The following is a 13,055-nucleotide window of genomic DNA, read 5'->3' as shown; positions in this document are numbered from 1 at the left end:
AAATTAGAGATGTCCGTACGGACCACTAGGTCCTTAATATTGCGTCCCCTCCTGTAGCACATCATAGGAGTGGAATGTTTAAATGGGAGGGAAGAGTCAGTAGACACTATAGGCCAAAGTGCACGGCTTGCTCTATTCAGCACAGGACTGGAGGTGTCAAATGTTGTGGTCCAAGGAATTCTGTCGCCCATCGGTCTCACCGAGGGGCGTAAGAGTTCATCTCGCTTCTGTGCCAGAACTTGTTTCTTGGTGCATACCAGAGCTGTCTTATCGTATCCTCTTTCGGCAAACTTGGTGACCATCTTGTCCAATTCGCCTTCGATCTTATCCGGCTGGTTACAGATGCGTGCCACTCTTAGCATCTGAGATCTGGGTAAGCCCTGTTTCAAATGGCGGGGATGATGGCTATTGGCACGTAGCAGGGTGTTTTTATCTGTTGGTTTACTGTAGATATTAGTCAGTAATTTCCCTGCATCCAAGGACACCAGGACATCTAGGTAATTGATGGATGACGGGGACCAATGATAGGTGATCCTAATTGGGGAAGCTCTGGTATTAATGGACTCAAGTAGACTTTTCAGTGCTTGTTCACCCCCCGTCCAAAGGATAAAAATATCATCAATATACCTGGTGAAGAGGGCGATATACTGGGCAACCGTAGGATCTTGAAAAAACATCAACTTCTCTTCCTGCAACATAAAAATGTTGGCATACGAGGGTGCCACGTTACTTCCCATGGCACACCCCGATTTTTGTATATAAAATCTGCCGTCAAACAGAAAAAAGTTTCTGGTTAAGGTTAACTCCAGCAAGGTCATAAAAAAATTTAGATCCACATCTTGCATATCCTCCCTATGTAAGAATGATCTCATGGCGTCCAGGCCATTATCATGGGGGATGCTGGTGTACAAACTGCAGATGTCGATTGTACATAGGAGGGTCCCATCGGGTACCCTCCCCATGGAATCCAAGAGCAGCAAAAAAGATGTGGTGTCTTTCAAACAGCTGGGTTGCCTTAACACAAGCGGTTGCAGAATACAATCCAAAAATTGGGACACAGGTTGATATAAGGATTGACGTGCGGAGATAATCGGACGACCAGGAGGCCTATTGAGATCTTTATGTATTTTTGGGACTGTATAAAGGATAGGGACCAGAGGGAAATCTTGTGTCAATGCCTTATGTATCTTGTCAGATATGAGGCCTGAGTCCTTGGCTTCGGCCAGAATCCCATCCAGCTCCAATTTGTATTCTAAGGATGGATCCGTATCCAATAGGCCATAGGTGTCGAGGTCTGAAAGTTGAGCCAAGATTTCCGTTCTGTAGTAGGCCAAGTCAAGGATAACGATCCCGCCCCCCTTGTCTGCGGGGCGGATAACGACATCAGTATATGATCCCAAATCCTTCAGAGCCGATAGCTGTAGTTTGGAAAGGTTGTGATGTTGTATTTTGGATGCTTTAGTGTATTTGTTCATTGATTCGTCCATCAGTCTGATAAACGATTTGATGGACGAATTTGACGACTGGGGGTCAAACGTGGAACTACTTCTTTTATTAAGAAAAGGTTGAACAGTGGTGGGGGTGTTGGTAGCGCTAGAGGAGATGGGGTGCAGTGAGAAGAATTCTTGCCTCCTAAGTTTGCGGGAAAATTGATATAAATCAATCTTCCAATCCAGCTCCTTATGCTGATTGGTAGGGACAAAGGAAAGGCCGTACCCCAAGACCTCCAATTCTATTGGGGAGAAAGTGCGTTTGGACAAGTTGTATACTAAGTTTTGTTTTTCGCGGCCCGATCGAAGGAGTCGCGTGTTCTGACCGGCCCTGCGGGTGGTCGACCTCTTCCTTTTGGTGTTGCGGCTGGTATGGTCCCTAAAGGGGCCGAAGGGTTGTCCAAGGCTCCATCTGAATCACCCATCGCGAATTCGCTATCACTATTAGAGGAGGGTCCAGATCTTTGCTTATTTTCTCTACGTCTCCGCCATCCTTGTCTGGGTTTGGGCTGGGCTGTGTGTTGGTTACCGGGGTTGCCCCCCATCAGCCAGCGGTGAACCCTGTTGGTATCGTAGTCTTCCTGAACAGTGTGAAGCTTATTTTTCTTAAATTTGATCAGGTCCCGGCGGTATGTGTCACATTGTGATTGCAATTTCTGCTGCAAATTGTGGAACCCCTCGTGTGATAGCGCAGCGGCATGTGTTGTTTCAAATGCATATATCTTCTCTTTGGTGGCCGACAATTCCTTACCGGCCTCCTCTATTACCAGCAACATGAGATCTAGACTGCATTTGTTAGTAATGCCAATCCATTTTTTGCAGAACTCTGGATTGTATCTGCCAATTGTGGGGGTGTTCCTTACCCTGAATCCCCTAGGGATCATGCATTCCCGATGATAATCGGAGAGGGAAATGCCGTGGAGCATGAAGTCTATTTCCCTTTGCTTCAATTTAAATAACTGTTGAAATAGATCCTCTGCACTGTATTGTTGATCTGCAGAGGACAGCTGCTCTTTAAAACGTAGTCGGTCAGCGTCATCATCTGTAAATCCAAACACCTCCCGCCTGTTGATATTTAGGTGTGCATACCCTTTGGTGCCATCCGTGGTAGACGTGGAGGGATGGATATCCATATTGATTGGCACTGTGCTGCTGTGTCTCCCCGTAAAGTGCAGATGCTAGATAGTGCAAAAACAGCAGTAGAAAGTGCTTAGTGCTAGTGTGCTAAAGTCAAAGAGTGTCCCAAGTGAGGCACTGCAGTAAAGTCCAGCTGGTACACTGTCTCCTTAAAAAGGTTGAAAGCAACAGACCTGAGCCTGGAGAAATGTGTAATTGAACAACAGGGGTGCCCTGGCTCAAGTAGGTGATGTCCAGATGCGACAGCTCCTAAAGTAATATTGAAGCAAAAAGCCCGGCACTCCCAATAAGGGTATCAGCTTGCCCCGGTGCCCTCAGAAGTGCATGCCATATGAAAAGAAAAACTGCGGCACTCAGGGACTGGTGAAAAAGCAAATGTATTCAGCAATACATATATAACATCAACGTTTCGGGGATTTTAACCCCTTCTTCAAGATGTACCTATGTGAAAAGAAAAGAATAGCCCACTCACCTTTATGTAGAGACAGGACCCGCCACCACACCTGTGCACGTGAAGTCACGAGCGTCCCCGTCCGGCGTGTGCGGAGGCGCCAGGCGATGACGTGGCCCGACGTCCGTGCTATGCCCGTCCGTCAGTTGCCCAGCAACGCCTGACGCTAGACTCACAGGCCGGAAGCTGGAGAGAGGGGACACAGAAAGTACAGGCACTTGAGTTAACGACATCCACAATACATAGTGTGCAGAATACAGTAATGTGATTTAAAGGTAAAGCACACCGATCGGGCCTGACATGCAGAGAGAGGGCACAATATGAGTGTCTCAGGGAAAGGGATATTAATAGATATAGGTGTAAGACACTCCGCCATGCAGGGGGATAGAAAGAAGTAACAAGTGATGTAAATAGTCAGCTATGTCAGTATAACCCATGGGGTAGACAAATAGAATGGAGCAAGAGGAATAACATAAACAATAATCAAAATAAAGAATCAATAATGAAAAAATAATAAAACGAAAAAGATAATGGGGGACTGAGGGTGACTGGTTATGTCACATGGTGTCAAGTCCCAAGGCATAAAGAGTATCCCGTGGTCCCTCTCGTTACTTGGTTTTCAATTATCCGAAGGTACTCCACACAATTCTTTCATTAAGGCCTGCTGGGTAAATGGTGTTAAGCCTGAAGATCCAGGATGCCTCTTTGCGAAGAAGGGCCCCATCACGGTCACCCCCACGGGCAGATTTTGGAATATGATCAATGATGATATGTTTCAAGTCTCCCAACCGATGTTTGGCCTCCTGGAAATGCCTCGCTACTGGCTGATCAGAGGGGGACCCCGCAATAGCGGCCTTTATGGCTGAACGATGGAGGGCCATGCGTTCCCTCAGAGTTCTGATCGTTTTCCCTACATAACAAAGGTTGCAGGGACAGATAATGAGGTATATGATGTGCGTGGATGTACAGGAGAGAACATGCCTGATGGTGATTCTCATGCCCGTAGTGGGAATAGTAAATATAATTGTATATATATATAATTGTATACCACCTACCCGTGTTTTTTTTTTTTTCTTCTTGATACATACTATAGTAGCTTACTGTAGCAGTCTGCGGTGCTGAGCTGACAGTGTCCATCAGGTCCGTCATCAGTCATTACATAATAAATATATATACCTGTCCGGCTGCAGTACTAGTGATATTATATATATATATATATTAATTTCATCTCATTATCATCCAGTCTATATTAGCAGCAGACACAGTACGGTAGTCCACGGCTGTAGCTACCTCTGTGTCGGCAGTCGCTCGTCCATCCATAATTGTATACCACCTACCCGTGGTTTTTTTTTTTTCTTTCTTCTTGATACATACTACTATAGTAGCTTACTGTAGCAGTCTGCGGTGCTGAGCTGACAGTGTCCATCAGGTCCGTCATCAGTCATTACATAATAAATATATATACCTGTCCGGCTGCAGTACTAGTGTAGTGATATTATATATATATATATATTAATTTCATCTCATTATCATCCAGTCTATATTAGCAGCAGACACAGTACGGTAGTCCACGGCTGTAGCTACCTATGTGTCGGCAGTCGCTCGTCCATCCATAATTGTATACCACCTACCCGTGGTTTTTTTTTTTCTTTCTTCTTGATACATACTACTATAGTAGCTTACTGTAGCAGTCTGCGGTGCTGAGCTGACAGTGTCCAGCAGGTCCGTCATTACATAATAAATATATATACCTGTCCGGCTGCAGTACTAGTGATATTATATATATATATATATATTAATTTCATCTCATTATCATCCAGTCTATATTAGCAGCAGACACAGTACGGTAGTCCACGGCTGTAGCTACCTCTGTGTCGGCAGTCGCTCGTCCATCCATAATTGTATACCACCTACCCGTGGTTTTTTTTTTTCTTTCTTCTTGATACATACTACTATAGTAGCTTACTGTAGCAGTCTGCGGTGCTGAGCTGACAGTGTCCAGCAGGTCCGTCATTACATAATAAATATATATACCTGTCCGGCTGCAGTACTAGTGATATTATATATATATATATTAATTTCATCTCATTATCATCCAGTCTATATTAGCAGCAGACACAGTACGGTAGTCCACGGCTGTAGCTACCTCTGTGTCGGCAGTCGCTCGTCCATCCATAATTGTATACCACCTACCCGTGGTTTTTTTTTTCTTTCTTCTTGATACATACTACTATAGTAGCTTACTGTAGCAGTCTGCGGTGCTGAGCTGACAGTGTCCAGCAGGTCCGTCATTACATAATAAATATATATACCTGTCCGGCTGCAGTACTAGTGATATTATATATATATATATTAATTTCATCTCATTATCATCCAGTCTATATTAGCAGCAGACACAGTACGGTAGTCCACGGCTGTAGCTACCTCTGTGTCGGCAGTCGCTCGTCCATCCATAATTGTATACCACCTACCCGTGGTTTTTTTTTTTCTTTCTTCTTGATACATACTACTATAGTAGCTTACTGTAGCAGTCTGCGGTGCTGAGCTGACAGTGTCCAGCAGGTCCGTCATTACATAATAAATATATATACCTGTCCGGCTGCAGTACTAGTGATATTATATATATATATATATATTAATTTCATCTCATTATCATCCAGTCTATATTAGCAGCAGACACAGTACGGTAGTCCACGGCTGTAGCTACCTCTGTGTCGGCAGTCGCTCGTCCATCCATAATTGTATACCACCTACCCGTGGTTTTTTTTTCTTTCTTCTTGATACATACTACTATAGTAGCTTACTGTAGCAGTCTGCGGTGCTGAGCTGACAGTGTCCAGCAGGTCCGTCATTACATAATAAATATATATACCTGTCCGGCTGCAGTACTAGTGATATTATATATATATATATATATTAATTTCATCTCATTATCATCCAGTCTATATTAGCAGCAGACACAGTACGGTAGTCCACGGCTGTAGCTACCTCTGTGTCGGCAGTCGCTCGTCCATCCATAATTGTATACCACCTACCCGTGGTTTTTTTTTTTCTTTCTTCTTGATACATACTACTATAATAGCTTACTGTAGCAGTCTGCGGTGCTGAGCTGACAGTGTCCAGCAGGTCCGTCATTACATAATAAATATATATACCTGTCCGGCTGCAGTACTAGTGATATTATATATATATATATTAATTTCATCTCATTATCATCCAGTCTATATTAGCAGCAGACACAGTACGGTAGTCCACAGCTGTAGCTACCTCTGTGTCGGCAGTCGCTCGTCCATCCATAATTGTATACCACCTACCCGTGGTTTTTTTTTTCTTTCTTCTTGATACATACTACTATAGTAGCTTACTGTAGCAGTCTGCGGTGCTGAGCTGACAGTGTCCAGCAGGTCCGTCATTACATAATAAATATATATACCTGTCCGGCTGCAGTACTAGTGATATTATATATATATATATATATTAATTTCATCTCATTATCATCCAGTCTATATTAGCAGCAGACACAGTACGGTAGTCCACGGCTGTAGCTACCTCTGTGTCGGCAGTCGCTCGTCCATCCATAATTGTATACCACCTACCCGTGGTTTTTTTTTTTTCTTTCTTCTTGATACATACTACTATAGTAGCTTACTGTAGCAGTCTGCGGTGCTGAGCTGACAGTGTCCAGCAGGTCCGTCATTACATAATAAATATATATACCTGTCCGGCTGCAGTACTAGTGATATTATATATATATATATTAATTTCATCTCATTATCATCCAGTCTATATTAGCAGCAGACACAGTACGGTAGTCCACGGCTGTAGCTACCTCTGTGTCGGCAGTCGCTCGTCCATCCATAATTGTATACCACCTACCCGTGGTTTTTTTTTTTTTTCTTTCTTCTTGATACATACTACTATAGTAGCTTACTGTAGCAGTCTGCGGTGCTGAGCTGACAGTGTCCAGCAGGTCCGTCATTACATAATAAATATATATACCTGTCCGGCTGCAGTACTAGTGATGGATGGGCCAGGTGTTTGTGTCGGCCACTAGGGTCGCTTAGCTTACTCACACAGCTACCTCATTGCGCCTCTTTTTTTCTTCTTTGCGTCATGTGCTGTTTGGGGAGTGTTTTTTGGAAGGGCCATCCTGCGTGACACTGCAGTGCCACTCCTAGATGGGCCAGGTGTTTGTGTCGGCCACTAGGGTCGCTTATCTTACTCACACAGCTACCTCATTGCGCCTCTTTTTTTCTTTGCGTCATGTGCTGTTTGGGGAGTGTTTTTTGGAAGGGCCATCCTGCGTGACACTGCAGTGCCACTCCAAGATGGGCCAGGTGTTTGTGTCGGCCACTAGGGTCGCTTAGCTTAGTCATCCAGCGACCTCGGTGCAAATTTTAGGACTAAAAATAATATTGTGAGTTGTGAGGTATTCAGAATAGACTGAAAATGAGTGGAAATTATGGTTTTTGAGGTTAATAATACTTTGGGATCAAAATGACCCCCAAATTCTATGATTTAAGCTGTTTTTTAGTGTTTTTTGAAAAAAACACCCGAATCCGACAAAAAAAATTCGGTGAGGTTTTGCCAAAACGCGGTCGAACCCAAAACACGGCCGCGGAACCGAACCCAAAACCAAAACACAAAACCCGAAAAATGTACACATCTCTAGTATAGACCACACAATAATGTTGCACCAATCACATTAAAGTGGAGTATACGCATGTCAATTACTACAGAATTAGGCTTCAAATACAAAGAGCAATAATTGTGGTTGTTTGAACCCACACAAATGATAAATAAACAGGAATGTGAGCAGCTGAACAAAACAACCAAGAATGTTTATTGCAGCATACAGTACAAATACAGTACCTATAAAGGATCAATACAAAGAATTTGAAAATTATGTCTGATTTGACCAATATGCAGACAAACATAGGCTTAAATGCCTCAAAAGTAGCATCTCGTTCACATTTCATACAATGCTTAGTATGCTGCAGAAATATTGGTTTGTAAACACCAGAACAATCACCAGAACAATTTTTACACAAACATTTTGAAAGTAATTTATAAACTACAAAATAAACATTGCTTCTGTTTAAGCAAAGAAATGACTGCTAAAGAATGTTGTATTGCAAACAAAAAGGTTTTTTGTGGCCAATGTCAAATACTGAATCAACGTATCATTTTAGGTGGATGGCGAGGGTAGGATCAGTAGCGGATCTTGCTACGGGCACACAGGATTTTCGCCTGGGGCGCCACAAGGGCTAGAACCGGCCCTGAGTAGGATGAGGAGTGGCAGGGACCAGTACCACCTCCTCTAGTACAGACTCCACGCCTGGGTGGTTGGTGAGTGGTTGGCACTACTATTACTGGGACAACTTCATACCTCAGGGAGGCAACCAACATTTTGTTGTGCTAAGATTGATAAATTTGCAGTAATCTCCCTTAGAAAATTGTTTTGGACTTTAAAGAAATAAATGACATATTACTGGGTTTGTTCCTCTAACATCCCTGTCATTACTGAAAAGCTATGTGCCAAATTGGTGTTGAGCTGCATGACATTGTCATTTAACAGCAAACAATTAGCATTAATTTGTGTATGAGTATTGTCACATTTTCACAGTGGTCGACAAATTTGTGACAATGCTTAATTTCTGTGTCTAACAGTGCCACACTGATGGAATGAAGCCATGGAGATCAGGAAGTTAGTGGCAGCTTCAACTCCTGCTTGGGTTGTTGCCTCCTGTAAGTCAGGACTGGGTGGGCTTGGAGTTTGGACCTGTGGTGGTGTGCCAGAATACAGATGCAAAATAAATGTCCCATCATCATCTGTTTGCAGTGGGTCATTTATTGGGGATCTTGGCGCATCCGTGTTTAAGACTAAAGAAAAAGATGAGGTTATTATGATTGAATGGTAGAAATACAAGGGAACACAAGGCAGTAATACCAATTGTATTGCGTGGTTTTCACATTTAAAAAAAAAAAGGCAAGCCATAAAACACCCCCAAAAAATTCACATTGTCATATACAGCACTTTTTGATGATTTTAACATCAAACAGACACGTCTAGCACCACAAACATGCAGTTTAATTAAGGCATTTTTTATGGAAGATTATTTTTAAAACATTATTGGATGCTTTACCTCTAAGATAAACAACTCCACTGTGCAAATTGATATTTTATTAAGTGTATATTTGGACAAAAACACTTGTTTGAGCATTTTCATTCTTCTTTGTAGATACTCTCCAAGTGGCTGCCCACAAGGAGGTTTGTGTGGCCCTTCCACTTGTTGTTCCTCAGTCCTCCTCTCTGAAGAAGCCAGTGGAGGCTGCGGTGGTGGTCATCATCTGCCAGTTGGTCCTTTAAAGATATGTATCCAGTTGAATATAAACTTTGTTTTTTGGGAGTAAGCGCAACACAAACCTGCAAATGTACTTACCTGCCTGTTGGTCAGGCTGCCTTTGGGGAGGGTGGGAGGCTTTGGATTTCCCTTTCTGACTTTGCCCTGTGATGATATATTTGGAGTGAGTTTATTGTTTAAAAATAAAACATGTTTTCCTTGAGGAAAGAATATGTTTTTACAGTTATTTGTTTTCCAAAAACTTCTATGCACATTTGGCAAATATATATGTCCTTACCATGAGCAGAGCAGACAAACAGCTTTACTTTGTATTAGTCTGATGTTAAACTTTGGCATACCCACAAATAAACCTGACTTTTTCTTTTACACTTACGGAGGTGTTTTCTTTAAAAAAAAAAAAAACTACAAGATGGTATGCAATTTAATTTCTAAAATGGCTGTGTGGAAACATATATGTTACAATGAGACTATTTTTCACCTCCACATACTGTATGTTAGTATTAGTAAAGCCCTAATGCAAATTTTTACAAAATACAAATTTGGTTGAAGGCAAAATTGTAAGCTCACAAAGCATAGAAAAGCAAAATGTAGCATATTACTCACTCTGCACTTGAGGGGCATCTGTGTCCTGGACATGGAGTGCATGAACTACTTCTGGGGGTATTAAGGCCCGCTGCGTCTCTTCATACTCCAGCCATTCCTGCTGGAAGAGGGAGCTAGCACCACTCTGTCCATGTCGACTGGCCTCTGTGGTCACCATACACTTCATGCACCATTTGATGTCATAGAAAGCACTTTTTGGCCACCTCCAGTTGACATCCACCTTGATTTTCTGCCACAGGATAGACGTCTTGTGGTTACTGGTCCGGGAGGAGTAGCGACCAAAGAAGTAGTCATAATGGCGCATGACTCCCTGGACCAGGACCACATTCTCCTAATAAGTAAAATGCACATTGTGCCCACTCTTTGTCTTTCCCACAGGCACAGACACATCCTCGTCCTCGAGCCACTGTGCCCGCAGCATGGCAAGCGCAGTGAGCCTGCAAGGGGTTTTCTAGCACTCGCCCTGCTGCCGGCATACTGGTTGCTGGGATCCAGCTGTCGGAATCATGACAGGCGGGATCCCGGCCACCGGTAGTATTTATTTATTATTTTATTGCCAGTTATTTATATAGCGCACACATATTCAGCAGCACTTTACAGAGAATATTTGGCAATTCACATCAGTTCCTGCCCCAGTGGAGCTTACAATCTATATTCCCTACCACATGTATACACACACACACACACACACACACACATTCACGTTAGGTTTAATTTTTGTTGGTGCCAATTAACCTACCTGTATATTTTAGATTGTGGTATGTATTTCCACAATTTCCCTAAATAAAGATTTTACTTGTGTTAAATCTGATCTATATTACTAACGTTACAATTTCTCTATTCTGTGTTTTTTTTTTTTTTTAAGAGGTCGTCCTGCACATTAAGGTATTATCATGGGACCTTAGATGTAATATAATGGCAGCAGAGTGTGTTCTTTAGCAGCAGCCAAAGGTGAACAGAGGACACGTCTCGTCAATGTCTGAGCAGTAAATACTTTTGTTTCCTCCTATAGATGTTGCAGGCTGTATGCCAGGCACAACACACCAGATAAGGCGCTGGAGATCAATGAAGTGCAGGATGAAAAGAGAGAGTAATGCAGAAAAATGTGTATTGTATAAGAAAAGGTCTTTAGGAGTTCACATGGAAGAAAAAAAATGATTCAGCAATTTGTCCCAAGTACGAGCTCCTATTAAACTGTAATAGTCTATTCCATCATATGCTTGTGTCAGTTACTATTCCCAACACATATACAGTATACAATGCTACACAGAATTCCTATTCAGTGAAGCCCACACTGGTTACTAAAAGTCTTTCCTTTAACCAGTTTAAGTACTTCACTTCCAAGCCACACTCCTGATAATAGTGTGACTATGGAAAAACAGTGTATAGAATATTCAGTGAAATAACTATTTAATTGCCCATATATAAAATCAAAGATAAACAGATAAAAGCAGGTGCACACTTCAAACAATAAGAATACTAATATTTAGAACAATTATATTAAACTATACAATTTAACATGGAGTATTAATAAGTTACTTAGTACTATACATGTTTGGCCAAAAATGTAAGCCCACCTACCATACCACGGGAAGGTGAACCTTTATCTGGTGCATCCATAATACTGACACATTATATACATTTATCTAGGACTTACCTTTCATAGTGCCATTCTAATGTGTAGACTGCTATGCGAGGACCATACACTAATTAAAATTACCTAAGGGCAGGTTGGTGGGGTGCTAGCCAGACAGAAGGAGTCTCACCTTCAAGTGCAAAATATACAGACAAATACAGAGGGGAAAAACGGAGTGCCATGCAGAAAAAAAGATAAAAGCAGGTGCACACTTCAAGCACTAAGAATCAGAACAATTATAATAAAATCTACAATTCAACATGTAATAATATAAGAACATCATATTTTATTATTCTCTACACTGTGGGGTAAATTTACTAAAATTCGTATTTTTCCGAATGAGGTTAAAGTTCAAACACGAATGACATCGAAAGTGTAAATTTGCAACTTTTTGAATTTATTACGACTAATTTACTAAGCTGTCGTATTCTGCATTTTCGTATTTACAGATGTCGATGTCATTCGTATTTTTTGGCAGTGTTTTACGGGAGTGAATGGTAAAACACTGCCGAATTTAACACAATGAATCTCAGCCGGATCTGTGAGATCCGTGCTGGGCTTCATTGTGCACCTTTCGTAAAAAATATAGCATTGTTAAAAATAAAAATAAAAATGCATGGGGTCCCCCCTCCTAAGCAAAACCAGCCTCGGGCTCTTTGAGCCGGTCCTGGTTTAAAAAATATGGGTAAAAAAGTGACAGGGGTTCCCCCATATTTAATCAACCAGCACCGGGCTCTGCGCCTGGTCCTGGTTCCAAAAATATGGGGGACAAAAAGCGTAGGGGTCCCCCGTATTTTTGAAACCAGCACCGGGCTCCACTAGCTGGACAGATAATGCCACAGCCGGGGGTCACTTTTATACAGCGCCCTGCGGCCGTGGCATTAAATACCCAACTAGTCACCCCTGGCCGGGGTACCCTGGAGGAGTGGGAACCCCTTAAATCAAGGGGTCCCCCCTCCAGCCACCCAAGGGCCAGGGGTGAAGCCTGAGGCTGTCCCCCCCATCCAATGTGCTGCGGATGGGGGGCTGATAGCCTTTGTTGAAAGTTATGAATATTGTTTTTAGTAGCAGTACTACAAGTCCCAGCAAGCCTCCCCCGCAAGCTGGTACTTGGAGAACCACAAGTACCAGCATGCAGCGGAAAACCGGGCCCGCTGGTACCTGTAGTACTACTACTAAAAAAATACCCCAATAAAGACATTACACACACACCTTGAAAGTATAACTTTAATGCATACATACACACCACCATATACACATACTTACCTTATGTTCACACGAGGGTCGGTCCTCTTCTCCATGTAGAATCCATGGTGTACCTGTTGAAAAAATTCTACTCACCAAATCCAGTGTAGAGGGCTCCTCAGGTAATC

At 42.5% G+C, this 13,055-nt stretch overlaps 1 long non-coding RNA gene across 2 annotated transcripts in view; it reads left to right on the top strand.

Annotated features, from left to right (window-relative positions):
• LOC134929370 (uncharacterized) overlaps positions 1–9,736 on the top strand; it is a 34,354-nt gene extending 24,618 nt beyond the window's left edge. For both annotated transcript variants that reach the window (XR_010178515.1, XR_010178514.1), the window contains exons 2-3: positions 8,271–8,427; positions 9,321–9,736. This is a non-coding gene — a long non-coding RNA (uncharacterized LOC134929370). The remainder of the gene's footprint in view (positions 1–8,270; positions 8,428–9,320) is intronic.
• The last annotated feature ends 3,319 nt before the right edge of the window (positions 9,737–13,055 follow it).

This window comes from Pseudophryne corroboree, chromosome 5 (assembly GCF_028390025.1).
Source record: "Pseudophryne corroboree isolate aPseCor3 chromosome 5, aPseCor3.hap2, whole genome shotgun sequence".
In the NCBI taxonomy this organism is placed as follows: domain Eukaryota; kingdom Metazoa; phylum Chordata; class Amphibia; order Anura; family Myobatrachidae; genus Pseudophryne; species Pseudophryne corroboree.
This window is presented reverse-complemented; position numbering and strand designations above follow the sequence as displayed.